Below are 27,966 nucleotides of genomic sequence, written 5' to 3' on the forward strand. Positions count from 1 at the left end.
TTCACCTGGCATGTTATTCCGTTCTCCTCTTGTCAAGAGAGATGGGCTTTCTCATATATTTAGGTTCTATAACGTCTTGCTGACAAAGCGCAATCCTTACCAAATGAGCATAGGACCCATGTAAGAGGTCATCTGGAAGAGTCATGCTCTTGTATGCCCTGGCCAGACGGGCCCTGCAAATTTGGAAGAATGCCATTCATCTGGTGGACAACTGGACTCCAGCACAATTACAGCAATTTCCTCAGGGCTTTGATCAGGGGCTGCTTAAATTTGCATACTCCACCCTATGTTGTGACTTTGAGATCCCTTGTTGAAATTGCTTTAGCCAGCCAAGAGGTGGCTATTGTCTCAATTTCAAAGCAGCTTTGAGCCGTTCAAGTGGCTGGTGAATAGCACTTTCTCTTTGTTCGCCTCAAAGTTCTAAAGAGTTCTCCATAGGTCCTGCTCTGTACAGATTGTTCAAAGATCTGTTGGAAGTGCATATAATAGGATAAATAAATTGAGGGCATTCCTTTTCAGTACCTCACTTGCATGGCTGTCTGGCCTCTGGAAGATGCTGGGAGAGCAAGTCAGGATGACCGAGTGGTCTAAGGCGCTGCGTTCAGGTCGCAGTCTCCTCTGGAGGCGTGGGTTCGAATCCCACTTCTGACAGTCCTGTGTTTACTCTAATTTTTTTCTTGAGAAATATGATCATTTCCCTCGCAGTGGCTTATAGGATTGTCTTCTTGGAAGAGTGCAGTGAGTTTTTTTCTTGCTCTAGCCACTATTGGCCTAAGCTCTGTGCATTTTTTGGTTCCTAATATCTTTATCACCCTTTAGATGAAAAAGCAGCATGGGGTCAGGATGGCCGAGTGGTCTGAGGCACTGCGTTAAGGCAGCAGTCTCTCCTGGAGGCGTGGGTTCAAATCCCACTTCTGACAAAACTTGAATTCCATTTTCTCTCTCAGTTCCTTTAGAATCTCAGCTAAAAATTGGCAATGTAAATAATATCTGAATAAGTACCAAACTTCAGTTTCAACTGCAAATGCATTTGCCCTATTCTATCTTTAACGTTAATGTAATATTCTTCTAGCACTCGTGGTGTTTTATATTTCTTTTGTGGGGTACTTTAAAAATCTTTTTTATGAAAGAAATGGGTTACATTAAGTCTTGTGATGTTTTAGGTTTCCATTAAGGAGGTTTTAAATTTTATGTCACGTCATTTTCAGATGCTTCATTCAAGAGATGTTTCCACTATAGAATGCAGAGCAAGGGCAAAAATACAAGTGATAGAGCGAGTGAGTGAGAAGGAGTATTGTGGAAGGAGAGAATGAAACAAAGACAGAGTGAGTGAATAGCAGGGAGGCATAGAAGAGGAGTCTAGTAGTGAAGGAGACCTGCTTTTCCCTGCTCTTGACCTCCCACCCATCCCCAAACAACCACAAACATACCTTCTGTGCAAAGTTGGTATGCAGAATTTCACGCCTCAGCAAGTGAGGGTGAGTCCCAGGCCAGGGGCTAAAGAGCAAAAGAGTGCCTGTGCTCAGACTTTCCCGGCTAGGGATAGTTTATCTGGAACAAGTCCTACTCTCTTGTATCCAGCAAGGATCTAGAAATCCTGCATGAATCTGCAAGGCACATTGGCAGCATAAATTTGCATAAACTGCCCCACCTATTGCCTTCCTACTTCCTGTGCTGTAGTTGTTTGTGTAGAGAGAGAGGTCGCAGGCAAGGAAATGTTGTGAGTCGGATACAGGACCCTAAATAGCTGGTGAGAGGTATGTGGTGTTCTAAAAGCATGAAAACTGTATACCTGTGAAATAAAGTGCTTCCGTATGTGTTCTTCTGTGTTTATTGTCCTGTGCATAAAGTTGCACCTTGTGTTTGAAGGTTTAAATTATTTCAGGCTTGCATGGAGGTAGACGTTTCTGAGTAACTTTTATTCATTTCTTAAAAGCCTATACTGTCAGGATGGCCGAGAGGTCTAAGGTGCTGTGTTTAGGCCACAGTCTCCTTTGGAGGCGTGGGTTCGAATCCCACTTCTGGCATGCCTTTTGGAGATTTAATCTCCTTTATCAGGTTAACATCTGATGGAAGTTGCATCTGTTGGTCTTCACCTGGCACGTTATTCCGTTCTCCTCTTGTCAAGAGAGATGGGGTTTCTCATATATTTAGGTTCTATAACGTCTTGCTGACAAAGCGCAATCCTTACCAAATGAGCATAGGACCCATGTAAGAGGTCATCTGGAAGAGTCATGCTCTTGTATGCCCTGGCCAGACGGGCCCTGCAAATTTGGAAGAATGCCATGCATCTGGTAGACAACTGGACTCCAGCACACTTACAGCAATTTCCTTAGGGCTTTGATCAGGGGCTGCTTAAATTTGCATACTCCACCCTATGTTGTGACTTTGAGATCCTTTGTTGAAATTGCTTTAGCCAGCCAAGAGGTGGCTATTGTCTCAATTTCAAAGCAGCTTTGAGCCGTTCAAGTGGCTGGTGAATAGCACTTTCTCTTTGTTCGCCTCAAAGTTCTAAAGAGTTCTCCATAGGTCCTGCTCTGTACAGATTGTTCAAAGATCTGTTGGAAGTGCATATAATAGGATAAGTAAATTGAGGGCATTCCTTTTCAGTACCTCACCTGCATGGCTGTTTGGCCTCTGGTAGATGCTGGGAAAGCAAGTCAGGATGGCCGAGTGGTCTAAGGCGCTGCGTTCAGGTCGCAGTCTCCTCTGGAGGCGTGGGTTCAAATCCCACTTCTGACAGTCCTCTGTTTACTCTACTTTTTTTCTTGAGAAATATGATCATTTCCCTCGCAGTGGCTTATAGGATTGTCTTCTTGGAAGAGTGCAGTGAGTTTTTTTCTTGCTCTAGCCACTATTGGCCTAAGCTCTGTGCATTTTTTGGTTCCTAATATCTTTCTCACCCTTTAGATGAAAAAGCAGCATGGGGTCAGGAAGGCCGAGTGGTCTAAGGCGCTGCGTTAAGGCCGCAGTCTCTCATGGAGGCGTGGGTTCGAATCCCACTTCTGACAAAACTTGAATTCCATTTTCTCTCTCAGTTCCTTTAGAATCTCAGCTAAAAATTGGCAATGTAAATAATATCTGAATAAGTACCAAACTTCAGTTTCAAATGCATTTGCCCTATTCTATCTTTAACGTTAATGTAATATTCTTCTAGCACTCGTGGTGTTTTATATTTCTTTTGTGGGGTACTTTAAAAATCTTTTTTATGAAAGAAATGGGTTACATTAAGTCTTGTGATGTTTTAGGTTTCCAATAAGGAGGTTTTAAATTTTATGTCACGTCATTTTCAGATGCTTCATTCAAGAGATGTTTCCACTATAGAATGCAGAGCAAGGGCAAAAATACAAGTGATAGAGCGAGTGAGTGAGAAGGAGTGTTGTGGAAGGAGAGAATGAAACAAAGACAGAGTGAGTGAATGGCAGGGAGGCATAGAAGAGGAGTCTAGTAGTGAAGGAGACCTGCTTTTCCCTGCTCTTGACCTCCCACCCATCCCCAAACAACCACAAACATACCTTCTGTGCAAAGTTGGTATGCAGAATTTCATGCCTCAGCAAGTGAGGGTGAGTCCCAGGCCAGGGGCTAAAGAGCAAAAGAGTGCCTGTGCTCAGACTTTCCCTGCTAGGGATAGTTTATCTGGAACAAGTCCTACTCTCTTGTATCCAGCAAGGATCTAGAAATCCTGCATGAATCTGCAAGGCACCTTGGCAGCATAAATTTGCATAAACTGCCCCTCCTATTGCCTTCCTACTTCCTGTGCTGTAGTTGTTTGTGTAGAGAGAGAGGTCGCAGGCAAGGAAATGTTGTGAGTCGGATACAGGACCCTAAATAGCTGGTGAGAGGTATGTGGTGTTCTAAAAGCATGAAAACTGTATACCTGTGAAATAAAGTGCTTTCGTATGTGTTCTTCTGTGTTTATTGTCCTGTGCATAAAGTTGCACCTTGTGTTTGAAGGTTTAAATTATTTCAGGCTTGCATGGAGGTAGACGTTTCTGAGTAACTTTTATTCATTTCTTAAAAGCCTATACTGTCAGGATGGCCGAGAGGTCTAAGGCGCTGTGTTTAGTCCACTGTCTCCTTTGGAGGCGTGGCTTCGAATCCCACTTCTGACATGCCTTTTGGAGATTTAATCTCCTTTATCAGGTTAACATCTGATGGAAGTTGCATCTGTTGGTCTTCACCTGGCACGTTATTCCGTTCTCCTCTTGTCAAGAGAGATGGGGTTTCTCATATATTTAGGTTCTATAACGTCTTGCTGACAAAGCGCAATCCTTACCAAATGAGCATAGGACCCATGTAAGAGGTCATCTGGAAGAGTCATGCTCTTGGATGCCCTGGCCAGACGGGCCCTGCAAATTTGGAAGAATGCCATGCATCTGGTAGACAACTGGACTCCAGCACACTTACAGCAATTTCCTTAGGGCTTTGATCAGGGGCTGCTTAAATTTGCATACTCCACCCTATGTTGTGACTTTGAGATCCCTTGTTGAAATTGCTTTAGCCAGCCAAGAGGTGGCTATTGTCTCAATTTCAAAGCAGCTTTGAGCCGTTCAAGTGGCTGGTGAATAGCACTTTCTCTTTGTTCGCCTCAAAGTTCTAAAGAGTTCTCCATAGGTCCTGCTCTGTACAGATTGTTCAAAGATCTGTTGGAAGTGCATATAATAGGATAAATAAATTGAGGGCATTCCTTTTCAGTACCTCACCTGCATGGCTGTCTGGCCTCTGGAAGATGCTGGGAAAGCAAGTCAGGATGGCCGAGTGGTCTAAGGTGCTGCGTTCAGATCGCAGTCTCCTCTGGAGGCGTGGGTTCAAATCCCACTTCTGAAAGTCCTGTGTTTACTCTAATTATTTTCTTGAGAAATATGATCATTTCCCTCGCAGTGGCTTATAGGATTGTCTTCTTGGAAGAGTGCAGTGAGTTTTTTTCTTGCTCTAGCCACTATTGGCCTAAGCTCTGTGCATTTTTTGGTTCCTAATATCTTTCTCACCCTTTAGATGAAAAAGCAGGATGGCCGAGTGGTCTAAGGCACTGCGTTAAGGCCGCAGTCTCTCCTGGAGGCATGGGTTCAAATCCCACTTCTGACAAAACTTGAATTCCATTTTCTCTCTCAGTTCCTTTAGAATCTCAGCTAAAAATTGGCAATGTAAATAATATCTGAATAAGTACCAAACTTCAGTTTCAACTGCAAATGCATTTGCCCTATTCTATCTTTAACGTTAATGTAATATTTTTCTAGCACTCGTGGTGTTTTATATTTCTTTTGTGGGGTACTTTAAAAATCTTTTTTATGAAAGAAATGGGTTACATTAAGTCTTGTGATGTTTTAGGTTTCCAATAAGGAGGTTTTAAATTTTATATCACGTCATTTTCAGATGCTTCTTTCAAGAGATGTTTCCACTATAGAATGCAGAGCAAGGGCAAAAATACAAGTGATAGAGCGAGTGAGTGAGAAGGATTGTTGTGGAAGGAGAGAATGAAACAAAGACAGAGTGAGTGAATAGCAGGGAGGCATAGAAGAGGAGTCTAGTAGTGAAGGAGACCTGCTTTTCCCTGCTCTTGACCTCCCACCCATCCCCAAACAACCACAAACATACCTTCTGTGCAAAGTTGGTATGCAGAATTTCACGCCTCAGCAAGTGAGGGTGAGTCCCAGGCCAGGGGCTAAAGAGCAAAAGAGTGCCTGTGCTCAGACTTTCCCTGCTAGGGATGGTTTATCTGGAACAAGTCCTACTCTCTTGTATCCAGCAAGGATCTAGAAATCCTGCATGAATCTGCAAGGCACCATGGCAGCATAAATTTGCATAAACTGCCCCTCCTATTGCCTTCCTACTTCCTGTGCTGTAGTTGTTTGTGTAGAGAGAGAGGTCGCAGGCAAGGAAATGTTGTGAGTCGGATACAGGACCCTAAATAGCTGGTAAGAGGTATGTGGTGTTCTAAAAGCATGAAAACTGTATACCTGTGAAATAAAGTGCTTTCGTATGTGTTCTTCTGTGTTTATTGTCCTGTGCATAAAGTTGCACCTTGTGTTTGAAGGTTTAAATTATTTCAGGCTTGCATGGAGGTAGACGTTTCTGAGTAACTTTTATTCATTTCTTAAAAGCCTATACTGTCAGGATGGCCGAGAGGTCTAAGGCGCTGTGTTTAGTCCACAGTCTCCTTTGGAGGCGTGGGTTCGAATCCCACTTCTGACATGCCTTTTGGAGATTTAATCTCCTTTATCAGGTTAACATCTGATGGAAGTTGCATCTGTTGGTCTTCACCTGGCACGTTATTCCGTTCTCCTCTTGTCAAGAGAGATGGGGTTTCTCATATATTTAGGTTCTATAACGTCTTGCTGACAAAGCGCAATCCTTACCAAATGAGCATAGGACCCATGTAAGAGGTCATCTGGAAGAGTCATGCTCTTGTATGCCCTGGCCAGACGGGCCCTGCAAATTTGGAAGAATGCCATGCATCTGGTAGACAACTGGACTCCAGCACACTTACAGCAATTTCCTTAGGGCTTTGATCAGGGGCTGCTTAAATTTGCATACTCCACCCTATGTTGTGACTTTGAGATCCCTTGTTGAAATTGCTTTAGCCAGCCAAGAGGTGGCTATTGTCTCAATTTCAAAGCAGCTTTGAGCCGTTCAAGTGGCTGGTGAATAGCACTTTCTCTTTGTTCGCCTCAAAGTTCTAAAGAGTTCTCCATAGGTCCTGCTCTGTACAGATTGTTCAAAGATCTGTTGGAAGTGCATATAATAGGATAAATAAATTGAGGGCATTCCTTTTCAGTACCTCACCTGCATGGCTGTCTGGCCTCTGGAAGATGCTGGGAAAGCAAGTCAGGATGGCCGAGTGGTCTAAGGTGCTGCGTTCAGATCGCAGTCTCCTCTGGAGGCGTGGGTTCAAATCCCACTTCTGAAAGTCCTTTGTTTACTCTAATTATTTTCTTGAGAAATATGATCATTTCCCTCGCAGTGGCTTATAGGATTGTCTTCTTGGAAGAGTGCAGTGAGTTTTTTTCTTGCTCTAGCCACTATTGGCCTAAGCTCTGTGCATTTTTTGGTTCCTAATATCTTTCTCACCCTTTAGATGAAAAAGTAGCATGGGGTCAGGATGGCCGAGTGGTCTAAGGCGCTGCGTTTAAGCCGCAGTCTCTCCTGGAGGCGTGGGTTCGAATCCCACTTCTGACAAAACTTGAATTCCATTTTCTCTCTCATTTCCTTTAGAATCTCAGCTAAAAATTGGCAATGTAAATAATATCTGAATAAGTACCAAACTTCAGTTTCAACTGCAAATGCATTTGCCCTATTCTATCTTTAACGTTAATGTAATATTCTTCTAGCACTCGTGGTGTTTTATATTTCTTTTGTGGGGTACTTTAAAAATCTTTTTTATGAAAGAAATGGGTTACATTAAGTCTTGTGATGTTTTAGGTTTCCAATAAGGAGGTTTTAAATTTTATGTCACGTCATTTTCAGATGCTTCATTCAAGAGATGTTTCCACTATTGAATGCAGAGCAAGGGCAAAAATACAAGTGATAGAGCGAGTGAGTGAGAAGGAGTGTTGTGGAAGGAGAGAATGAAACAAAGACAGAGTGAGTGAATGGCAGGGAGGCATAGAAGAGGAGTCTAGTAGTGAAGGAGACCTGCTTTTCCCTGCTCTTGACCTCCCACCCATCCCCAAACAACCACAAACATACCTTCTGTGCAAAGTTGGCATGCAGAATTTCACTCCTCAGCAAGTGAGGGTGAGTCCCAGGCCAGGGGCTAAAGAGCAAAAGAGTGCCTGTGCTCAGACTTTCCCTGCTACGGATAGTTTATCTGGAACAAGGCCTACTCTCTTGTATCCAGCAAGGATCTAGAAATCCTGCATGAATCTGCAAGGCACATTGGCAGCATAAATTTGCATAAACTGCCCCACCTATTGCCTTCCTACTTCCTGTGCTGTAGTTGTTTGTGTAGAGAGAGAGGTCGCAGGCAAGGAAATGTTGTGAGTCGGATACAGGACCCTAAATAGCTGGTGAGAGGTATGTGGTGTTCTAAAAGCATGAAAACTGTATACCTGTGAAATAAAGTGCTTTCGTATGTGTTCTTCTGTGTTTATTGTCCTGTGCATAAAGTTGCACCTTGTGTTTGAAGGTTTAAATTATTTCAGGCTTGCATGGAGCTAGACGTTTCTGAGTAACTTTTATTCTTTTCTTAAAAGCCTTTACTGTCAGGATGGCCGAGAGGTCTAAGGCGCTGTGTTTAGGCCACGGTCTCCTTTGGAGCCGTGGGTTCGAATCCCACTTCTGACATGCGTTTTGGAGATTTAATCTCCTTTATCAGGTTAGCATCTGATGGAAGTTGCATCTGTTGGTCTTCACCTGGCACGTTATTCCGTTCTCCTCTTGTCAAGAGAGATGGGCTTTCTCATATATTTAGGTTCTATAACGTCTTGCTGACAAAGCGCAATCCTTACCAAATGAGCATAGGACCCATGTAAGAGGTCATCTGGAAGAGTCATGCTCTTGTATGCCCTGGCCAGACGGGCCCTGCAAATTTGGAAGAATGCCATTCATCTGGTGGACAACTGGACTCCAGCACACTTACAGCAATTTCCTCAGGGCTTTGATCAGGGGCTGCTTAAATTTGCATACTCCACCCTATGTTGTGACTTTGAGATCCCTTGTTGAAATTGCTTTAGCCAGCCAAGAGGTGGCTATTGTCTCAATTTCAAAGCAGCTTTGAGCCGTTCAAGTGGCTGGTGAATAGCACTTTCTCTTTGTTCGCCTCAAAGTTCTAAAGAGTTCTCCATAGGTCCTGCTCTGTACAGATTGTTCAAAGATCTGTTGGAAGTGCATATAATAGGATAAATAAATTGAGGGCATTCCTTTTCAGTACCTCACCTGCATGGCTGTCTGGCCTCTGGAAGATGCTGGGAAAGCAAGTCAGGATGGCCGAGTGGTCTAAGGCGCTGCGTTCAGGTTGCAGTCTCATCTGGAGGCGTGGGTTCAAATCCCACTTCTGACAGTCCTGTGTTTACTCTAATTTTTTTCTTGAGGAAATATGATCATTTCCCTCGCAGTGGCTTATAGGATTGTCTTCTTGGAAGAGTGCAGTGAGTTTTTTTCTTGCTCTAGCCACTATTGGCCTAAGCTCTGTGCATTTTTTGGTTCCTAATATCTTTATCACCCTTTAGATGAAAAAGCAGCATGGGGTCAGGATGGCCGAGTGGTCTAAGGCGCTGCGTTAAGGCCGCAGTCTCTCCTGGAGGCGTGGGTTCAAATCCCACTTCTGACAAAACTTGAATTCCATTTTCTCTCTCAGTTCCTTTAGAATCTCAGCTAAAAATTGGCAATGTAAATAATATCTGAATAAGTACCAAACTTCAGTTTCAACTGCAAATGCATTTGCCCTATTCTATCTTTAACGTTAATGTAATATTCTTCTAGCACTCGTGGTGTTTTATATTTCTTTTGTGGGGTACTTTAAAAATCTTTTTTATGAAAGAAATGGGTTACATTAAGTCTTGTGATGTTTTAGGTTTCCAATAAGGAGGTTTTAAATTTTATGTCACGTCATTTTCAGATGCTTCATTCAAGAGATGATTCCACTATAGAATGCAGTGCAAGGGCAAAAATACAAGTGATAGAGCGAGTGAGTGAGAAGGAGTATTGTGGAAGGAGAGAATGAAACAAAGACAGAGTGAGTGAATAGCAGGGAGGCATAGAAGAGGAGTCTAGTAGTGAAGGAGACCTGCTTTTCCCTGCTCTTGACCTCCCACCCATCCCCAAACAACCACAAACATACCTTCTGTGCAAAGTTGGTATGCAGAATTTCACGCCTCAGCAAGTGAGGGTGAGTCCCAGGCCAGGGGCTAAAGAGCAAAAGAGTGCCTGTGCTCAGACTTTCCCTGCTAGGGATAGTTTATCTGGAACAAGGCCTACTCTCTTGTATCCAGCAAGGATCTAGAAATCCTGCATGAATCTGCAAGGCACATTGGCAGCATAAATTTGCATAAACTGCCCCACCTATTGCCTTCCTACTTCCTGTGCTGTAGTTGTTTGTGTAGAGAGAGAGGTCGCAGGCAAGGAAATGTTGTGAGTCGGATACAGGACCCTAAATAGCTGGTGAGAGGTATGTGGTGTTCTAAAAGCATGAAAACTGTATACCTGTGAAATAAAGTGCTTTCGTATGTGTTCTTCTGTGTTTATTGTCCTGTGCATAAAGTTGCACCTTGTGTTTGAAGGTTTAAATTATTTCAGGCTTGCATGGAGGTAGACGTTTCTGAGTAACTTTTATTCATTTCTTAAAAGCCTATACTGTCAGGATGGCCGAGAGGTCTAAGGTGCTGTGTTTAGGCCACCGTCTCCTTTGGAGGCATGGGTTCGAATCCCACTTCTGACATGCCTTTTGGAGATTTAATCTCCTTTATCAGGTTAACATCTGATGGAAGTTGCATCTGTTGGTCTTCACCTGGCACGTTATTCCGTTCTCCTCTTGTCAAGAGAGATGGGGTTTCTCATATATTTAGGTTCTATAACGTCTTGCTGACAAAGCGCAATCCTTACCAAATGAGCATAGGACCCATGTAAGAGGTCATCTGGAAGAGTCATGCTCTTGTATGCCCTGGCCAGACGGGCCCTGCAAATTTGGAAGAATGCCATGCATCTGGTAGACAACTGGACTCCAGCACACTTACAGCAATTTCCTTAGGGCTTTGATCAGGGGCTGCTTAAATTTGCATACTCCACCCTATGTTGTGACTTTGAGATCCCTTGTTGAAATTCCTTTAGCCAGCCAAGAGGTGGCTATTGTCTCAATTTCAAAGCAGCTTTGAGCCGTTCAAGTGGCTGGTGAATAGCACTTTCTCTTTGTTCGCCTCAAAGTTCTAAAGAGTTCTCCACAGGTCCTGCTCTGTACAAATTGTTCAAAGATCTGTTGGAAGTGCATATAATAGGATACATAAATTGAGGGCATTCCTTTTCAGTACCTCACCTGCATGGCTGTCTGGCCTCTGGAAGATGCTGGGAAAGCAAGTCAGGATGGCCGAGTGGTCTAAGGCGCTGCGTTCAGGTCGCAGTCTCCTCTGGAGGCGTGGGTTCAAATCCCACTTCTGACAGTCCTGTGTTTACTCTACTTTTTTTCTTGAGAAATATGATCATTTCCCTCGCAGTGGCTTATAGGATTGTCTTCTTGGAAGAGTGCAGTGAGTTTTTTTCTTGCTCTAGCCACTATTGGCCTAAGCTCTGTGCATTTTTTGGTTCCTAATATCTTTCTCACCCTTTAGATGAAAAAGTAGCATGGGGTCAGGATGGCCGAGTGGTCTAAGGCGCTGCGTTTAGGCCGCAGTCTCTTCTGGAGGCGTGGGTTCGAATCCCACTTCTGACAAAACTTGAATTCCATTTTCTCTCTCAGTTCCTTTAGAATCTCAGCTAAAAATTGGCAATGTAAATAATATCTGAATAAGTACCAAACTTCAGTTTCAACTGCAAATGCATTTGCCCTATTCTATCTTTAACGTTAATGTAATATTCTTCTAGCACTCGTGGTGTTTTATATTTCTTTTGTGGGGTACTTTAAAAATCTTTTTTATGAAAGAAATGGGTTACATTAAGTCTTGTGATGTTTTAGGTTTCCAATAAGGAGGTTTTAAATTTTATGTCACGTCATTTTCAGATGCTTCATTCAAGAGATGTCTCCACTATAGAATGCAGAGCAAGGGCAAAAATACAAGTGATAGAGCGAGTGAGTGAGAAGGAGTGTTGTGGAAGGAGAGAATGAAACAAAGACAGAGTGAGTGAATGGCAGGGAGGCATAGAAGAGGAGTCTAGTAGTGAAGGAGACCTGCTTTTCCCTGCTCTTGACCTCCCACCCATCCCCAAACAACCACAAACATACCTTCTGTGCAAAGTTGGTATGCAGTATTTCACGCCTCAGCAAGTGAGGGTGAGTCCCAGGCCAGGGGCTAAAGAGCAAAAGAGTGCCTGTGCTCAGACTTTCCCTGCTAGGGATAGTTTATCTGGAACAAGGCCTACTCTCTTGTATCCAGCAAGGATCTAGAAATCCTGCATGAATCTGCAAGGCACATTGGCAGCATAAATTTGCATAAACTGCCCCACCTATTGCCTTCCTACTTCCTGTGCTGTAGTTGTTTGTGTAGAGAGAGAGGTCGCAGGCAAGGAAATGTTGTGAGTCGGATACAGGACCCTAAATAGCTGGTGAGAGGTATGTGGTGTTCTAAAAGCATGAAAACTGTATACCTGTGAAATAAAGTGCTTTCGTATGTGTTCTTCTGTGTTTATTGTCCTGTGCATAAAGTTGCACCTTGTGTTTGAAGGTTTAAATTATTTCAGGCTTGCATGGAGGTAGACGTTTCTGAGTAACTTTTATTCATTTCTTAAAAGCCTATACTGTCAGGATGGCCGAGAGGTCTAAGGTGCTGTGTTTAGGCCACCGTCTCCTTTGGAGGCATGGGTTCGAATCCCACTTCTGACATGCCTTTTGGAGATTTAATCTCCTTTATCAGGTTAACATCTGATGGAAGTTGCATCTGTTGGTCTTCACCTGGCACGTTATTCCGTTCTCCTCTTGTCAAGAGAGATGGGGTTTCTCATATATTTAGGTTCTATAACGTCTTGCTGACAAAGCGCAATCCTTACCAAATGAGCATAGGACCCATGTAAGAGGTCATCTGGAAGAGTCATGCTCTTGTATGCCCTGGCCAGACGGGCCCTGCAAATTTGGAAGAATGCCATGCATCTGGTAGACAACTGGACTCCAGCACACTTACAGCAATTTCCTTGGGGCTTTGATCAGGGGCTGCTTAAATTTGCATACTCCACCCTATGTTGTGACTTTGAGATCCCTTGTTGAAATTCCTTTAGCCAGCCAAGAGGTGGCTATTGTCTCAATTTCAAAGCAGCTTTGAGCCGTTCAAGTGGCTGGTGAATAGCACTTTCTCTTTGTTCGCCTCAAAGTTCTAAAGAGTTCTCCACAGGTCCTGCTCTGTACAAATTGTTCAAAGATCTGTTGGAAGTGCATATAATAGGATAAATAAATTGAGGGCATTCCTTTTCAGTACCTCACCTGCATGGCTGTCTGGCCTCTGGAAGATGCTGGGAAAGCAAGTCAGGATGGCCGAGTGGTCTAAGGTGCTGCGTTCAGGTCGCAGTCTACTCTGGAGGCGTGGGTTCAAATCCCACTTCTGAAAGTCCTGTGTTTACTCTAATTATTTTCTTGAGAAATATGATCATTTCCCTCGCAGTGGCTTATAGGATTGTCTTCTTGGAAGAGTGCAGTGAGTTTTTTTCTTGCTCTAGCCACTATTGGCCTAAGCTCTGTGCATTTTTTGGTTCCTAATATCTTTCTCACCCTTTAGATAAAAAAGTAGCATGGGGTCAGGATGGCCGAGTGGTCTAAGGCGCTGCGTTTAGGCCGCAGTCTCTCCTGGAGGCGTGGGTTCAAATCCCACTTCTGACAAAACTTTAATTCCATTTTCTCTCTCAGTTCCTTTAGAATCTCAGCTAAAAATTGGCAATGTAAATAATATCTGAATAAGTACCAAACTTCAGTTTCAACTGCAAATGCATTTGCCCTATTCTATCTTTAACGTTAATGTAATATTCTTCTAGCACTCGTGGTGTTTTATATTTCTTTTGTGGGGTACTTTAAAAATCTTTTTTATGAAAGAAATGGGTTACATTAAGTCTTGTGATGTTTTAGGTTTCCAATAAGGAGGTTTTAAATTTTATGTCACGTCATTTTCAGATGCTTCATTCAAGAGATGTTTCCACTATTGAATGCAGAGCAAGGGCAAAAATACAAGTGATAGAGCGAGTGAGTGAGAAGGAGTGTTGTGGAAGGAGAGAATGAAACAAAGACAGAGTGAGTGAATGGCAGGTAGGCATAGAAGAGGAGTCTAGTAGTGAAGGAGACCTGCTTTTCCCTGCTCTTGACCTCCCACCCATCCCCAAACAACCACAAACATACCTTCTGTGCAAAGTTGGCATGCAGAATTTCACTCCTCAGCAAGTGAGGGTGAGTCCCAGGCCAGGGGCTAAAGAGCAAAAGAGTGCCTGTGCTCAGACTTTCCCTGCTACGGATAGTTTATCTGGAACAAGGCCTACTCTCTTGTATCCAGCAAGGATCTAGAAATCCTGCATGAATCTGCAAGGCACATTGGCAGCATAAATTTGCATAAACTGCCCCACCTATTGCCTTCCTACTTCCTGTGCTGTAGTTGTTTGTGTAGAGAGAGAGGTCGCAGGCAAGGAAATGTTGTGAGTCGGATACAGGACCCTAAATAGCTGGTGAGAGGTATGTGGTGTTCTAAAAGCATGAAAACTGTAAACCTGTGAAATAAAGTGCTTTCGTATGTGTTCTTCTGTGTTTATTGTCCTGTGCATAAAGTTGCACCTTGTGTTTGAAGGTTTAAATTATTTCAGGCTTGCATGGAGGTAGACGTTTCTGAGTAACTTTTATTCATTTCTTAAAAGCCTATACTGTCAGGATGGCCGAGAGGTCTAAGGCGCTGTGTTTAGGCCACGGTCTCCTTTGGAGCCGTGGGTTTGAATCCCACTTCTGACATGCCTTTTGGAGATTTAATCTCCTTTATCAGGTTAACATCTGATGGAAGTTGCATCTGTTGGTCTTCACCTGGCACGTTATTCCGTTCTCCTCTTGTCAAGAGAGATGGGGTTTCTCATATATTTAGGTTCTATAACGTCTTGCTGACAAAGCGCAATCCTTACCAAATGAGCATAGGACCCATGTAAGAGGTCATCTGGAAGAGTCATGCTCTTGTATGCCCTGGCCAGACGGGCCCTGCAAATTTGGAAGAATGCCATTCATCTGGTGGACAACTGGACTCCAGCACACTTACAGCAATTTCCTCAGGGCTTTGATCAGGGGCTGCTTAAATTTGCATACTCCACCCTATGTTGTGACTTTGAGATCCCTTGTTGAAATTGCTTTAGCCAGCCAAGAGGTGGCTATTGTCTCAATTTCAAAGCAGCTTTGAGCCGTTCAAGTGGCTGGTGAATAGCACTTTCTCTTTGTTCGCCTCAAAGTTCTAAAGAGTTCTCCATAGGTCCTGCTCTGTACAGATTGTTCAAAGATCTGTTGGAAGTGCATATAATAGGATAAATAAATTGAGGGCATTCCTTTTCAGTACCTCACCTGCATGGCTGTCTGGCCTCTGGAAGATGCTGGGAAAGCAAGTCAGGATGGCCGAGTGGTCTAAGGCGCTGCGTTCAGGTCGCAGTCTCCTCTGGAGGCGTGGGTTCAAATCCCACTTCTGACAGTTCTGTGTTTACTCTAATTTTTTTCTTGAGAAATATGATCATTTCCCTCGCAGTGGCTTATAGGATTGTCTTCTTGGAAGAGTGCAGTGAGTTTTTTTCTTGCTCTAGCCACTATTGGCCTAAGCTCTGTGCATTTTTTGGTTCCTAATATCTTTCTCACCCTTTAGATGAAAAAGCAGCATGGGGTCAGGATGGCCGAGTGGTCTAAGGCGCTGCGTTAAGGCCGCAGTCTCTCCTGGAGGCGTGGGTTCAAATCCCACTTCTGACAAAACTTGAATTCCATTTTCTCTCTCAGTTCCTTTAGAATCTCAGCTAAAAATTGGCAATGTAAATAATATCTGAATAAGTACAAAACTTCAGTTTCAACTGCAAATGCATTTGCCCTATTCTATCTTTAACGTTAATGTAATATTCTTCTAGCACTCGTGGTGTTTTATATTTCTTTTGTGGGGTACTTTAAAAATATTTTTTATGAAAGAAATGGGTTACATTAAGTCTTGTGATGTTTTAGGTTTCCAATAAGGAGGTTTTAAATTTTATGTCACGTCATTTTCAGATGCTTCATTCAAGAGATGTTTCCACTATAGAATGCAGTGCAAGGGCAAAAATACAAGTGATAGAGCGAGTGAGTGAGAAGGAGTATTGTGGAAGGAGAGAATGAAACAAAGACAGAGTGAGTGAATAGCAGGGAGGCATAGAAGAGGAGTCTAGTAGTGAAGGAGACCTGCTTTTCCCTGCTCTTGACCTCCCACCCATCCCCAAACAACCACAAACATACCTTCTGTGCAAAGTTGGTATGCAGAATTTCACTCCTCAGCAAGTGAGGGTGAGTCCCAGGCCAGGGGCTAAAGAGCAAAAGAGTGCCTGTGCTCAGACTTTCCCTGCTAGGGATAGTTTATCTGGAACAAGTCCTACTCTCTTGTATCCAGCAAGGATCTAGAAATCCTGCATGAATCTGCAAGGCACATTGGCAGCATAAATTTGCATAAACTGCCCCACCTATTGCCTTCCTACTTCCTGTGCTGTAGTTGTTTGTGTAGAGAGAGAGGTCGCAGGCAAGGAAATGTTGTGAGTCGGATACAGGACCCTAAATAGCTGGTGAGAGGTATGTGGTGTTCTAAAAGCATGAAAACTGTATACCTGTGAAATAAAGTGCTTTCGTATGTGTTCTTCTGTGTTTATTGTCCTGTGCATAAAGTTGCACCTTGTGTTTGAAGGTTTAAATTATTTCAGGCTTGCATGGAGGTAGACGTTTCTGAGTAACTTTTATTCATTTCTTAAAAGCCTATAATGTCAGGATGGCCGAGAGGTCTAAGGTGCTGTGTTTAGGCCACAGTCTCCTTTGGAGGCATGGGTTCGAATCCCACTTCTGGCATGCCTTTTGGAGATTTAATCTCCTTTATCAGGTCAACATCTGATGGAATTTGCATCTGTTGGTCTTCACCTGGCACGTTATTCCGTTCTCCTCTTGTCAAGAGAGATGGGGTTTCTCATATATTTAGGTTCTATAACGTCTTGCTGACAAAGCGCAATCCTTACCAAATGAGCATAGGACCCATGTAAGAGGTCATCTGGAAGAGTCATGCTCTTGTATGCCCTGGCCAGACGGGCCCTGCAAATTTGGAAGAATGCCATGCATCTGGTAGACAACTGGACTCCAGCACACTTACAGCAATTTCCTTAGGGCTTTGATCAGGGGCTGCTTAAATTTGCATACTCCACCCTATGTTGTGACTTTGAGATCCTTTGTTGAAATTGCTTTAGCCAGCCAACAGGTGGCTATTGTCTCAATTTCAAAGCAGCTTTGAGCCGTTCAAGTGGCTGGTGAATAGCACTTTCTCTTTGTTCGCCTCAAAGTTCTAAAGAGTTCTCCATAGGTCCTGCTCTCTACAGATTGTTCAAAGATCTGTTGGAAGTGCATATAATAGGATAAGTAAATTGAGGGCATTCCTTTTCAGTACCTCACCTGCATGGCTGTTTGGCCTCTGGTAGATGCTCGGAAAGCAAGTCAGGATGGCCGAGTGGTCTAAGGCGCTGCGTTCAGGTCGCAGTCTCCTCTGGAGGCGTGGGTTCAAATCCCACTTCTGACAGTCCTGTGTTTACTCTACTTTTTTTCTTGAGAAATATGATCATTTCCCTCGCAGTGGCTTATAGGATTGTCTTCTTGGAAGAGTGCAGTGAGTTTTTTTCTTGCTCTAGCCACTATTGGCCTAAGTTCTGTGCATTTTTTGGTTCCTAATATCTTTCTCACCCTTTAGATGAAAAAGCAGCATGGGGTCAGGATGGCCGAGTGGTCTAAGGCACTGCGTTAAGGCCGCAGTCTCTCATGGAGGCGTGGGTTCGAATCCCACTTCTGACAAAACTTGAATTCCATTTTCTCTCTCAGTTCCTTTAGAATCTCAGCTAAAAATTGGCAATGTAAATAATATCTGAATAAGTACCAAACTTCAGTTTCAAATGCATTTGCCCTATTCTATCTTTAACGTTAATGTAATATTCTTCTAGCACTCGTGGTGTTTTATATTTCTTTTGTGGGGTACTTTAAAAATCTTTTTTATGAAAGAAATGGGTTACATTAAGTCTTGTGATGTTTTAGGTTTCCAATAAGGAGGTTTTAAATTTTATGTCACGTCATTTTCAGATGCTTCATTCAAGAGATGTTTCCACTATAGAATGCAGAGCAAGGGCAAAAATACAAGTGATAGAGCGAGTGAGTGAGAAGGAGTGTTGTGGAAGAAGAGAATGAAACAAAGACAGAGTGAGTGAACGGCTGGGAGGCATAGAAGAGGAGTCTAGTAGTGAAGGAGACCTGCTTTTCCCTGCTCTTGACCTCCCACCCATCCCCAAACAACCACAAACATACCTTCTGTGCAAAGTTTGTATGCAGAATTTCACGCCTCAGCAAGTGAGGGTGAGTCCCAGGCCAGGGGCTAAAGAGCAAAAGAGTCCCTGTGCTCAGACTTTCCCTGCTAGGGATAGTTTATCTGGAACAAGGCCTACTCTCTTGTATCCAGCAAGGATCTAGAAATCCTGCATGAATCTGCAAGGCACAATGGCAGCATAAATTTGCATAAACTGCCACACCTATTGCCTTCCTACTTCCTGTGCTGTAGTTGTTTGTGTAGAGAGAGAGGTCGCAGGCAAGGAAATGTTGTGAGTCGGATACAGGACCCTAAATAGCTGGTGAGAGGTATGTGGTGTTCTAAAAGCATGAAAACTGTATACCTGTGAAATAAAGTGCTTTCGTATGTGTTCTTCTGTGTTTATTGTCCTGGGCATAAAGTTGCACCTTGTGTTTGAAGGTTTAAATTATTTCAGGCTTGCATGGAGGTAGACGTTTCTGAGTAACTTTTATTCATTTCTTAAAAGCCTATACTGTCAGGATGGCCGAGAGGTCTAAGGTGCTGTGTTTAGGCCACAGTCTCCTTTGGAGGCGTGGGTTCGAATCCCACTTCTGACATGCCTTTTGGAGATTTAATCTCCTTTATCAGGTTAACATCTGATGGAAGTTGCATCTGTTGGTCTTCACTTGGCACGTGATTCCGTTCTCCTCTTGTCAAGAGAGATGGGGTTTCTCATATATTTAGGTTCTATAACGTCTTGCTGACAAAGCGCAATCCTTACCAAATGAGCATAGGACCCATGTAAGAGGTCATCTGGAAGAGTCATGCTCTTGTATGCCCTGGCCAGACGGGCCCTGCAAATTTGGAAGAATGCCATTCATCTGGTAGACAACTGGACTCCAGCACACTTACAGCAATTTCCTCAGGGCTTTGATCAGGGGCTGCTTAAATTTGCATACTCCACCCTATGTTGTGACTTTGAGATCCCTTGTTGAAATTGCTTTAGCCAGCCAAGAGGTGGCTATTGTCTCAATTTCAAAGCAGCTTTGAGCCGTTCAAGTGGCTGGTGAATAGCACTTTCTCTTTGTTCGCCTCAAAGTTCTAAAGAGTTCTCCATAGGTCCTGCTCTGTACAGATTGTTCAAAGATCTGTTGGAAGGGCATATAATAGGATAAATAAATTGAGGGCATTCCTTTTCAGTACCTCACCTGCATGGCTGTCTGGCCTCTGGAAGATACTGGGAAAGCAAGTCAGGATGGCCGAGTGGTCTAAGGCGCTGCGTTCAGGTCGCAGTCTCCTCTGGAGGTGTGGGTTCAAATCCCACTTCTGACAGTCCTGTGTTTACTCTACTTTTTTTCTTGAGAAATATGATCATTTCCCTCGCAGTGGCTTATAGGATTGTCTTCTTGGAAGAGTGCAGTGAGTTTTTTTCTTGCTCTAGCCACTATTGGCCTAAGCTCTGTGCATTTTTTGGTTCCTAATATATTTCCCACCCTTTAGATGAAAAAGCAGCATGGGGTCAGGATGGCCGAGTGGTCTAAGGCGCTGCTTTAAGGCCACAGTCTCTCCTGGAGGCGTGGGTTCGAATTCCTCTTCTGACAAAACTTGAATTCCATTTTCTCTCTCAGTTCCTTTAGAATCTCAGCTAAAAATTGGCAATGTAAATAATATCTGAATAAGTACCAAACTTCAGTTTCAACTGCAAATGCATTTGCCCTATTCTATCTTTAACGTTAATGTAATATTCTTCTAGCACTCGTGGTGTTTTATATTTGTTTTGTGGGGTACTTTAAAAATCTTTTTTATGAAAGAAATGGGTTACATTAAGTCTTGTGATGTTTTAGGTTTCCAATAAGGAGGTTTTAAATTTTATGTCACGTCATTTTCAGATGCTTCATTCAAGAGCTGTTTCCACTATAGAATGCAGAGCAAGGGCAAAAATACAAGTGATAGAGCGAGTGAGTGAGAAGGAGTGTTGTGGAAGGAGAGAATGAAACAAAGACAGAGTGAGTGAATGGCAGGGAGGCATAGAAGAGGAGTCTAGTAGTGAAGGAGACCTGCTTTTCCCTGCTCTTGACCTCCCACCCATCCCCAAACAACCACAAACATACCTTCTGTGCAAAGTTGGTATGCAGAATTTCACGCCTCAGCAAGTGAGAGTGAGTCCCAGGCCAGGGGCTAAAGAGCAAAAGAGTGCCTGTGCTCAGACTTTCCCTGCTAGGGATAGTTTATCTGGAACACGGCCTACTCTCTTGTATCCAGCAAGGATCTAGAAATCCTGCATGAATCTGCAAGGCACAATGGCAGCATAAATTTGCATAAACTGCCCCACCTATTGCCTTCCTACTTCCTGTGCTGTAGTTGTTTGTGTAGATAGAGAGGTCGCAGGCAAGGAAATGTTGTGAGTCGGATACAGGACCCTAAATAGCTGGTGAGAGGTATGTGGTGTTCTAAAAGCATGAAAACTGTATACCTGTGAAATAAAGTGCTTTCGTATGTGTTCTTCTGTGTTTATTGTGCTGTGCATAAAGTTGCACCTTGTGTTTGAAGGTTTAAATTATTTCAGGCTTGCATGGAGGTAGACGTTTCTGAGTAACTTTTATTCATTTCTTAAAAGCCTATACTGTCAGGATGGCCGAGAGGTCTAAGGCGCTGTGTTTAGGCCACAGTCTCCTTTGGAGGCGTGGGTTCGAATCCCACTTCTGACATGCCTTTTGGAGATTTAATCTCCTTTATCAGGTTAACATCTGATGGAAGTTGCAGCTGTTGGTCTTCACCTGGCACGTTATTCCGTTCTCCTCTTGTCAAGAGAGATGGGGTTTCTCATATATTTAGGTTCTATAACGTCTTGCTGACAAAGCGCAATCCTTACCAAATGAGCATAGGACCCATGTAAGAGGTCATCTGGAAGAGTCATGCTCTTGTATGCCCTGGCCAGACGGGCCCTGCAAATTTGGAAGAATGCCATGCATCTGGTAGACAACTGGACTCCAGCACACTTACAGCAATTTCCTTAGGGCTTTGATCAGGGGCTGCTTAAATTTGCATACTCCACCCTATGTTGTGACTTTGAGATCCTTTGTTGAAATTGCTTTAGCCAGCCAAGAGGTGGCTATTGTCTCAATTTCAAAGCAGCTTTGAGCCGTTCAAGTGGCTGGTGAATAGCACTTTCTCTTTGTTCGCCTCAAAGTTCTAAAGAGTTCTCCATAGGTCCTGCTCTGTACAGATTGTTCAAAGATCTGTTGGAAGAGCATATAATAGGATAAATAAATTGAGGGCATTCCTTTTCAGTACCTCACCTGCATGGCTGTTTGGCCTCTGGTAGATGCTGGGAAAGCAAGTCAGGATGGCCGAGTGGTCTAAGGCGCTGCGTTCAGGTTGCAGTCTCCTCTGGAGGCGTGGGTTCAAATCCCACTTCTGACAGTCCTGTGTTTACTCTACTTTTTTTCTTGAGAAATATGATCATTTCCCTCGCAGTGGCTTATAGGATTGTCTTCTTGGAAGAGTGCAGTGAGTTTTTTTCTTGCTCTAGCCACTATTGGCCTAAGCTCTGTGCATTTTTTGGTTCCTCATATCTTTCTCACCCTTTAGATGAAAAAGCAGCATGGGGTCAGGATGGCCGAGTGGTCTAAGGCGCTGCGTTAAGGCCGCAGTCTCTCATGGAGGCGTGGGTTCGAATCCCACTTCTGACAAAACTTGAATTCCATTTTCTCTCTCAGTTCCTTTAGAATCTCAGCTAAAAATTGGCAATGTAAATAATATCTGAATAAGTACCAAACTTCAGTTTCAAATGCATTTGCCCTATTCTATCTTTAACGTTAATGTAATATTCTTCTAGCACTCGTGGTGTTTTATATTTCTTTTGTGGGGTACTTTAAAAATCTTTTTTATGAAAGAAATGGGTTACATTAAGTCTTGTGATGTTTTAGGTTTCCAATAAGGAGGTTTTAAATTTTATGTCACGTCATTTTCAGATGCTTCATTCAAGAGATGTTTCCACTATAGAATGCAGAGCAAGGGCAAAAATACAAGTGATAGAGCGAGTGAGTGAGAAGGAGTGTTGTGGAAGGAGAGAATGAAACAAAGACAGAGTGAGTGAATGGCAGGGAGGCATAGAAGAGGAGTCTAGTAGTGAAGGAGACCTGCTTTTCCCTGCACTTGACCTCCCACCCATCCCCAAACAACCACAAACATACCTTCTGTGCAAAGTTGGTATGCAGAATTTCACGCCTCAGCAAGTGAGGGTGAGTCCCAGGCCAGGGGCTAAAGAGCAAAAGAGTGCCTGTGCTCAGACTTTCCCTGCTAGGGATAGTTTATCTGGAACAAGGCCTACTCTCTTGTATCCAGCAAGGATCTAGAAATCCTGCATGAATCTGCAAGGCACATTGGCAGCATAAATTTGCATAAACTGCCCCACCTATTGCCTTCCTACTTCCTGTGCTGTAGTTGTTTGTGTAGAGAGAGAGGTCGCAGGCAAGGAAATGTTGTGAGTCGGATACAGGACCCTAAATAGCTGGTGAGAGGTATGTGGTGTTCTAAAAGCATGAAAACTGTATACCTGTGAAATAAAGTGCTTTCGTATGTGTTCTTCTGTGTTTATTGTCCTGTGCATAAAGTTGCACCTTGTGTTTGAAGGTTTAAATTATTTCAGGCTTGCATGGAGGTAGACGTTTCTGAGTAACTTTTATTCATTTCTTAAAAGCCTATACTGTCAGGATGGCCGAGAGGTCTAAGGTGCTGTGTTTAGGCCACCGTCTCCTTTGGAGGCATGGGTTCGAATCCCACTTCTGACATGCCTTTTGGAGATTTAATCTCCTTTATCAGGTTAACATCTGATGGAAGTTGCATCTGTTGGTCTTCACCTGGCACGTTATTCCGTTCTCCTCTTGTCAAGAGAGATGGGGTTTCTCATATATTTAGGTTCTATAACGTCTTGCTGACAAAGCGCAATCCTTACCAAATGAGCATAGGACCCATGTAAGAGGTCATCTGGAAGAGTCATGCTCTTGTATGCCCTGGCCAGACGGGCCCTGCAAATTTGGAAGAATGCCATGCATCTGGTAGACAACTGGACTCCAGCACACTTACAGCAATTTCCTTAGGGCTTTGATCAGGGGCTGCTTAAATTTGCATACTCCACCCTATGTTGTGACTTTGAGATCCCTTGTTGAAATTCCTTTAGCCAGCCAAGAGGTGGCTATTGTCTCAATTTCAAAGCAGCTTTGAGCCGTTCAAGTGGCTGGTGAATAGCACTTTCTCTTTGTTCGCCTCAAAGTTCTAAAGAGTTCTCCACAGGTCCTGCTCTGTACAAATTGTTCAAAGATCTGTTGGAAGTGCATATAATAGGATAAATAAATTGAGGGCATTCCTTTTCAGTACCTCACCTGCATGGCTGTCTGGCCTCTGGAAGATGCTGGGAAAGCAAGTCAGGATGGCCGAGTGGTCTAAGGTGCTGCGTTCAGGTCGCAGTCTCCTCTGGAGGCGTGGGTTCAAATCCCACTTCTGAAAGTCCTGTGTTTACTCTAATTATTTTCTTGAGAAATATGATCATTTCCCTCCCAGTGGCTTATAGGATTGTCTTCTTGGAAGAGTGCAGTGAGTTTTTTTCTTGCTCTAGCCACTATTGGCCTAAGCTCTGTGCATTTTTTGGTTCCTAATATCTTTCTCACCCTTTAGATGAAAAAGTAGCATGGGGTCAGGATGGCCGAGTGGTCTAAGGCGCTGCGTTTAGGCCGCAGTCTCTCCTGGAGGCGTGGGTTCGAATCCCACTTCTGACAAAACTTGAATTCCATTTTCTCTCTCAGTTCCTTTAGAATCTCAGCTAAAAATTGGCAATGTAAATAATATCTGAATAAGTACCAAACTTCAGTTTCAACTGCAAATGCATTTGCCCTATTCTATCTTTAACGTTAATGTAATATTCTTCTAGCACTCGTGGTGTTTTATATTTCTTTTGTGGGGTACTTTAAAAATCTTTTTTATGAAAGAAATGGGTTACATTAAGTCTTGTGATGTTTTAGGTTTCCAATAAGGAGGTTTTAAATTTTATGTCACGTCATTTTCAGATGCTTCATTCAAGAGATGTTTCCACTATAGAATGCAGAGCAAGGGCAAAAATACAAGTGATAGAGCGAGTGAGTGAGAAGGAGTGTTGTGGAAGGAGAGAATGAAACAAAGACAGAGTGAGTGAATGGCAGGGAGGCATAGAAGAGGAGTCTAGTAGTGAAGGAGACCTGCTTTTCCCTGCTCTTGACCTCCCACCCATCCCCAAACAACCACAAACATACCTTCTGTGCAAAGTTGGTATGCAGAATTTCACGCCTCAGCAAGTGAGGGTGAGTCCCAGGCCAGGGGCTAAAGAGCAAAAGAGTGCCTGTGCTCAGACTTTCCCTGCTAGGGATAGTTTATCTGGAACAAGGCCTACTCTCTTGTATCCAGCAAGGATCTAGAAATCCTGCATGAATCTGCAAGGCACATTGGCAGCATAAATTTGCATAAACTGCCCCACCTATTGCCTTCCTACTTCCTGTGCTGTAGTTGTTTGTGTAGAGAGAGAGGTCGCAGGCAAGGAAATGTTGTGAGTCGGATACAGGACCCTAAATAGCTGGTGAGAGGTATGTGGTGTTCTAAAAGCATGAAAACTGTATACCTGTGAAATAAAGTGCTTTCGTATGTGTTCTTCTGTGTTTATTGTCCTGTGCATAAAGTTGCACCTTGTGTTTGAAGGTTTAAATTATTTCAGGCTTGCATGGAGGTAGACGTTTCTGAGTAACTTTTATTCATTTCTTAAAAGCCTATACTGTCAGGATGGCCGAGAGGTCTAAGGTGCTGTGTTTAGGTCACCGTCTCCTTTGGAGGCATGGGTTCGAATCCCACTTCTGACATGCCTTTTGGAGATTTAATCTCCTTTATCAGGTTAACATCTGATGGAAGTTGCATCTGTTGGTCTTCACCTGGCACGTTATTCCGTTCTCCTCTTGTCAAGAGAGATGGGGTTTCTCATATATTTAGGTTCTATAACGTCTTGCTGACAAAGCGCAATCCTTACCAAATGAGCATAGGATCCATGTAAGAGGTCATCTGGAAGAGTCATGCTCTTGTATGCCCTGGCCAGACGGGCCCTGCAAATTTGGAAGAATGCCATGCATCTGGTAGACAACTGGACTCCAGCACACTTACAGCAATTTCCTTGGGGCTTTGATCAGGGGCTGCTTAAATTTGCATACTCCACCCTATGTTGTGACTTTGAGATCCCTTGTTGAAATTCCTTTAGCCAGCCAAGAGGTGGCTATTGTCTCAATTTCAAAGCAGCTTTGAGCCGTTCAAGTGGCTGGTGAATAGCACTTTCTCTTTGTTCGCCTCAAAGTTCTAAAGAGTTCTCCACAGGTCCTGCTCTGTACAAATTGTTCAAAGATCTGTTGGAAGTGCATATAATAGGATAAATAAATTGAGGGCATTCCTTTTCAGTACCTCACCTGCATGGCTGTCTGGCCTCTGGAAGATGCTGGGAAAGCAAGTCAGGATGGCCAAGTGGTCTAAGGCGCTGCGTTCAGGTCGCAGTCTCCTCTGGAGGCGTGGGTTCAAATCCCACTTCTGACAGTTCTGTGTTTACTCTAATTTTTTTCTTGAGAAATATGATCATTTCCCTCGCAGTGGCTTATAGGATTGTCTTCTTGGAAGAGTGCAGTGAGTTTTTTTCTTGCTCTAGCCACTATTGGCCTAAGCTCTGTGCATTTTTTGGTTCCTAATATCTTTCTCACCCTTTAGATCAAAAAGCAGCATGGAGTCAGGATGGCCGAGTGGTCTAAGGCGCTGCGTTAAGGCCACAGTCTCTCCTGGAGGCGTGGGTTCAAATCCCACTTCTGACAAAACTTGAATTCCATTTTCTCTCTCAGTTCCTTTAGAATCTCAGCTAAAAATTGGCAATGTAAATAATATCTGAATAAGTACCAAACTTCAGTTTCAACTGCAAATGCATTTGCCCTATTCTATCTTTAACGTTAATATAATATTCTTCTAGCACTCGTGGTGTTTTATATTTCTTTTGTGGGGTACTTTAAAAATCTTTTTTATGAAAGAAATGGGTTACATTAAGTCTTGTGATGTTTTAGGTTTCCAATAAGGAGGTTTTAAATTTTATGTCACGTCATTTTCAGATGCTTCATTCAAGAGATGTTTCCACTATAGAATGCAGTGCAAGGGCAAAAATACAAGTGATAGAGCGAGTGAGTGAGAAGGAGTATTGTGGAAGGAGAGAATGAAACAAAGACAGAGTGAGTGAATAGCAGGGAGGCATAGAAGAGGAGTCTAGTAGTGAAGGAGACCTGCTTTTCCCTGCTCTTGACCTCCCACCCATCCCCAAACAACCACAAACATACCTTCTGTGCAAAGTTGGTATGCAGAATTTCACGCCTCAGCAAGTGAGGGTGAGTCCCAGGCCAGGGGCTAAAGAGCAAAAGAGTGCCTGTGCTCAGACTTTCCCTGCTAGGGATAGTTTATCTGGAACAAGTCCTACTCTCTTGTATCCAGCAAGGATCTAGAAATCCTGCATGAATCTGCAAGGCACATTGGCAGCATAAATTTGCATAAACTGCCCCACCTATTGCCTTCCTACTTCCTGTGCTGTAGTTGTTTGTGTAGAGAGAGAGGTCGCAGGCAAGGAAATGTTGTGAGTCGGATACAGGACTGTAAATAGCTGGTGAGAGGTATGTGGTGTTCTAAAAGCATGAAAACTGTATACCTGTGAAATAAAGTGCTTTCGTATGTGTTCTTCTGTGTTTATTGTCCTGTGCATAAAGTTGCACCTTGTGTTTGAAGGTTTAAATTATTTCAGGCTTGCATGGAGGTAGACGTTTCTGAGTAACTTTTATTCATTTCTTAAAAGCCTATACTGTCAGGATGGCCGAGAGGTCTAAGGTGCTGTGTTTAGGCCACAGTCTCCTTTGGAGGCGTGGGTTCGAATCCCACTTCTGGCATGCCTTTTGGAGATTTAATCTCCTTTATCAGGTTAACATCTGATGGAATTTGCATCTGTTGGTCTTCACCTGGCACGTTATTCCGTTCTCCTCTTGTCAAGAGAGATGGGGTTTCTCATATATTTAGGTTCTATAACGTCTTGCTGACAAAGCGCAATCCTTACCAAATGAGCATAGGACCCATGTAAGAGGTCATCTGGAAGAGTCATGCTCTTGTATGCCCTGGCCAGACGGGCCCTGCAAATTTGGAAGAATGCCATGCATCTGGTAGACAACTGGACTCCAGCACACTTACAGCAATTTCCTTAGGGCTTTGATCAGGGGCTGCTTAAATTTGCATACTCCACCCTATGTTGTGACTTTGAGATCCTTTGTTGAAATTGCTTTAGCCAGCCAAGAGGTGGCTATTGTCTCAATTTCAAAGCAGCTTTGAGCCGTTCAAGTGGCTGGTGAATAGCACTTTCTCTTTGTTCGCCTCAAAGTTCTAAAGAGTTCTCCATAGGTCCTGCTCTCTACAGATTGTTCAAAGATCTGTTGGAAGTGCATATAATAGGATAAGTAAATTGAGGGCATTCCTTTTCAGTACCTCACCTGCATGGCTGTTTGGCCTCTGGTAGATGCTGGTAAAGCAAGTCAGGATGGCCGAGTGGTCTAAGGCGCTGCGTTCAGGTCGCAGTCTCCTCTGGAGGCGTGGGTTCAAATCCCACTTCTGACAGTCCAGTGTTTACTCTACTTTTTTTCTTGAGAAATATGATCATTTCCCTCGCAGTGGCTTATAGGATTGTCTTCTTGGAAGAGTGCAGTGAGTTTTTTTCTTGCTCTAGCCACTATTGGCCTAAGCTCTGTGCATTTTTTGGTTCCTAATATCTTTCTCA

The 27,966-nt window shown here is 43.4% G+C and overlaps 21 non-coding genes across 21 annotated transcripts; all 21 read left to right on the forward strand.

Annotated features, from left to right (window-relative positions):
* Positions 1 to 1,944: 1,944 nt before the first annotated feature.
* Positions 1,945 to 2,027, forward strand: TRNAL-UAG (transfer RNA leucine (anticodon UAG)). The gene has a single exon. It is a non-coding gene; the product is annotated as a tRNA-Leu (tRNA).
* A 632-nt stretch (positions 2,028 to 2,659) lies between these two features.
* Positions 2,660 to 2,742, forward strand: TRNAL-CAG (transfer RNA leucine (anticodon CAG)). The gene has a single exon. It is a non-coding gene; the product is annotated as a tRNA-Leu (tRNA).
* Positions 2,743 to 6,109: 3,367 nt separating this feature from the next.
* Positions 6,110 to 6,192, forward strand: TRNAL-UAG (transfer RNA leucine (anticodon UAG)). The gene has a single exon. It is a non-coding gene; the product is annotated as a tRNA-Leu (tRNA).
* Positions 6,193 to 9,185: 2,993 nt separating this feature from the next.
* TRNAL-AAG (transfer RNA leucine (anticodon AAG)) lies at positions 9,186 to 9,268 on the forward strand. The gene has a single exon. It is a non-coding gene; the product is annotated as a tRNA-Leu (tRNA).
* Positions 9,269 to 11,007: 1,739 nt separating this feature from the next.
* On the forward strand, positions 11,008 to 11,090 carry TRNAL-CAG (transfer RNA leucine (anticodon CAG)). Its single transcript has one exon. It is a non-coding gene; the product is annotated as a tRNA-Leu (tRNA).
* A 186-nt stretch (positions 11,091 to 11,276) lies between these two features.
* On the forward strand, positions 11,277 to 11,359 carry TRNAL-UAG (transfer RNA leucine (anticodon UAG)). The gene has a single exon. It is a non-coding gene; the product is annotated as a tRNA-Leu (tRNA).
* A 2,008-nt stretch (positions 11,360 to 13,367) lies between these two features.
* Positions 13,368 to 13,450, forward strand: TRNAL-UAG (transfer RNA leucine (anticodon UAG)). The gene has a single exon. It is a non-coding gene; the product is annotated as a tRNA-Leu (tRNA).
* Positions 13,451 to 15,189: 1,739 nt separating this feature from the next.
* Positions 15,190 to 15,272, forward strand: TRNAL-CAG (transfer RNA leucine (anticodon CAG)). Its single transcript has one exon. It is a non-coding gene; the product is annotated as a tRNA-Leu (tRNA).
* Positions 15,273 to 15,458: 186 nt separating this feature from the next.
* TRNAL-AAG (transfer RNA leucine (anticodon AAG)) lies at positions 15,459 to 15,541 on the forward strand. The gene has a single exon. It is a non-coding gene; the product is annotated as a tRNA-Leu (tRNA).
* A 1,739-nt stretch (positions 15,542 to 17,280) lies between these two features.
* Positions 17,281 to 17,363, forward strand: TRNAL-CAG (transfer RNA leucine (anticodon CAG)). Its single transcript has one exon. It is a non-coding gene; the product is annotated as a tRNA-Leu (tRNA).
* A 186-nt stretch (positions 17,364 to 17,549) lies between these two features.
* TRNAL-AAG (transfer RNA leucine (anticodon AAG)) lies at positions 17,550 to 17,632 on the forward strand. The gene has a single exon. It is a non-coding gene; the product is annotated as a tRNA-Leu (tRNA).
* A 1,018-nt stretch (positions 17,633 to 18,650) lies between these two features.
* On the forward strand, positions 18,651 to 18,733 carry TRNAL-UAG (transfer RNA leucine (anticodon UAG)). The gene has a single exon. It is a non-coding gene; the product is annotated as a tRNA-Leu (tRNA).
* A 632-nt stretch (positions 18,734 to 19,365) lies between these two features.
* TRNAL-CAG (transfer RNA leucine (anticodon CAG)) lies at positions 19,366 to 19,448 on the forward strand. Its single transcript has one exon. It is a non-coding gene; the product is annotated as a tRNA-Leu (tRNA).
* A 1,293-nt stretch (positions 19,449 to 20,741) lies between these two features.
* Positions 20,742 to 20,824, forward strand: TRNAL-UAG (transfer RNA leucine (anticodon UAG)). The gene has a single exon. It is a non-coding gene; the product is annotated as a tRNA-Leu (tRNA).
* A 632-nt stretch (positions 20,825 to 21,456) lies between these two features.
* Positions 21,457 to 21,539, forward strand: TRNAL-CAG (transfer RNA leucine (anticodon CAG)). The gene has a single exon. It is a non-coding gene; the product is annotated as a tRNA-Leu (tRNA).
* A 186-nt stretch (positions 21,540 to 21,725) lies between these two features.
* TRNAL-AAG (transfer RNA leucine (anticodon AAG)) lies at positions 21,726 to 21,808 on the forward strand. Its single transcript has one exon. It is a non-coding gene; the product is annotated as a tRNA-Leu (tRNA).
* Positions 21,809 to 23,810: 2,002 nt separating this feature from the next.
* On the forward strand, positions 23,811 to 23,893 carry TRNAL-UAG (transfer RNA leucine (anticodon UAG)). The gene has a single exon. It is a non-coding gene; the product is annotated as a tRNA-Leu (tRNA).
* Positions 23,894 to 25,632: 1,739 nt separating this feature from the next.
* On the forward strand, positions 25,633 to 25,715 carry TRNAL-CAG (transfer RNA leucine (anticodon CAG)). The gene has a single exon. It is a non-coding gene; the product is annotated as a tRNA-Leu (tRNA).
* A 186-nt stretch (positions 25,716 to 25,901) lies between these two features.
* On the forward strand, positions 25,902 to 25,984 carry TRNAL-AAG (transfer RNA leucine (anticodon AAG)). Its single transcript has one exon. It is a non-coding gene; the product is annotated as a tRNA-Leu (tRNA).
* Positions 25,985 to 27,008: 1,024 nt separating this feature from the next.
* TRNAL-UAG (transfer RNA leucine (anticodon UAG)) lies at positions 27,009 to 27,091 on the forward strand. The gene has a single exon. It is a non-coding gene; the product is annotated as a tRNA-Leu (tRNA).
* A 632-nt stretch (positions 27,092 to 27,723) lies between these two features.
* On the forward strand, positions 27,724 to 27,806 carry TRNAL-CAG (transfer RNA leucine (anticodon CAG)). Its single transcript has one exon. It is a non-coding gene; the product is annotated as a tRNA-Leu (tRNA).
* Positions 27,807 to 27,966: the final 160 nt, after the last annotated feature.

Source organism: Triturus cristatus, unplaced genomic scaffold, assembly GCF_964204655.1.
Source record: "Triturus cristatus unplaced genomic scaffold, aTriCri1.1 SCAFFOLD_262, whole genome shotgun sequence".
NCBI classification, from domain to species: Eukaryota; Metazoa; Chordata; class Amphibia; order Caudata; family Salamandridae; genus Triturus; species Triturus cristatus.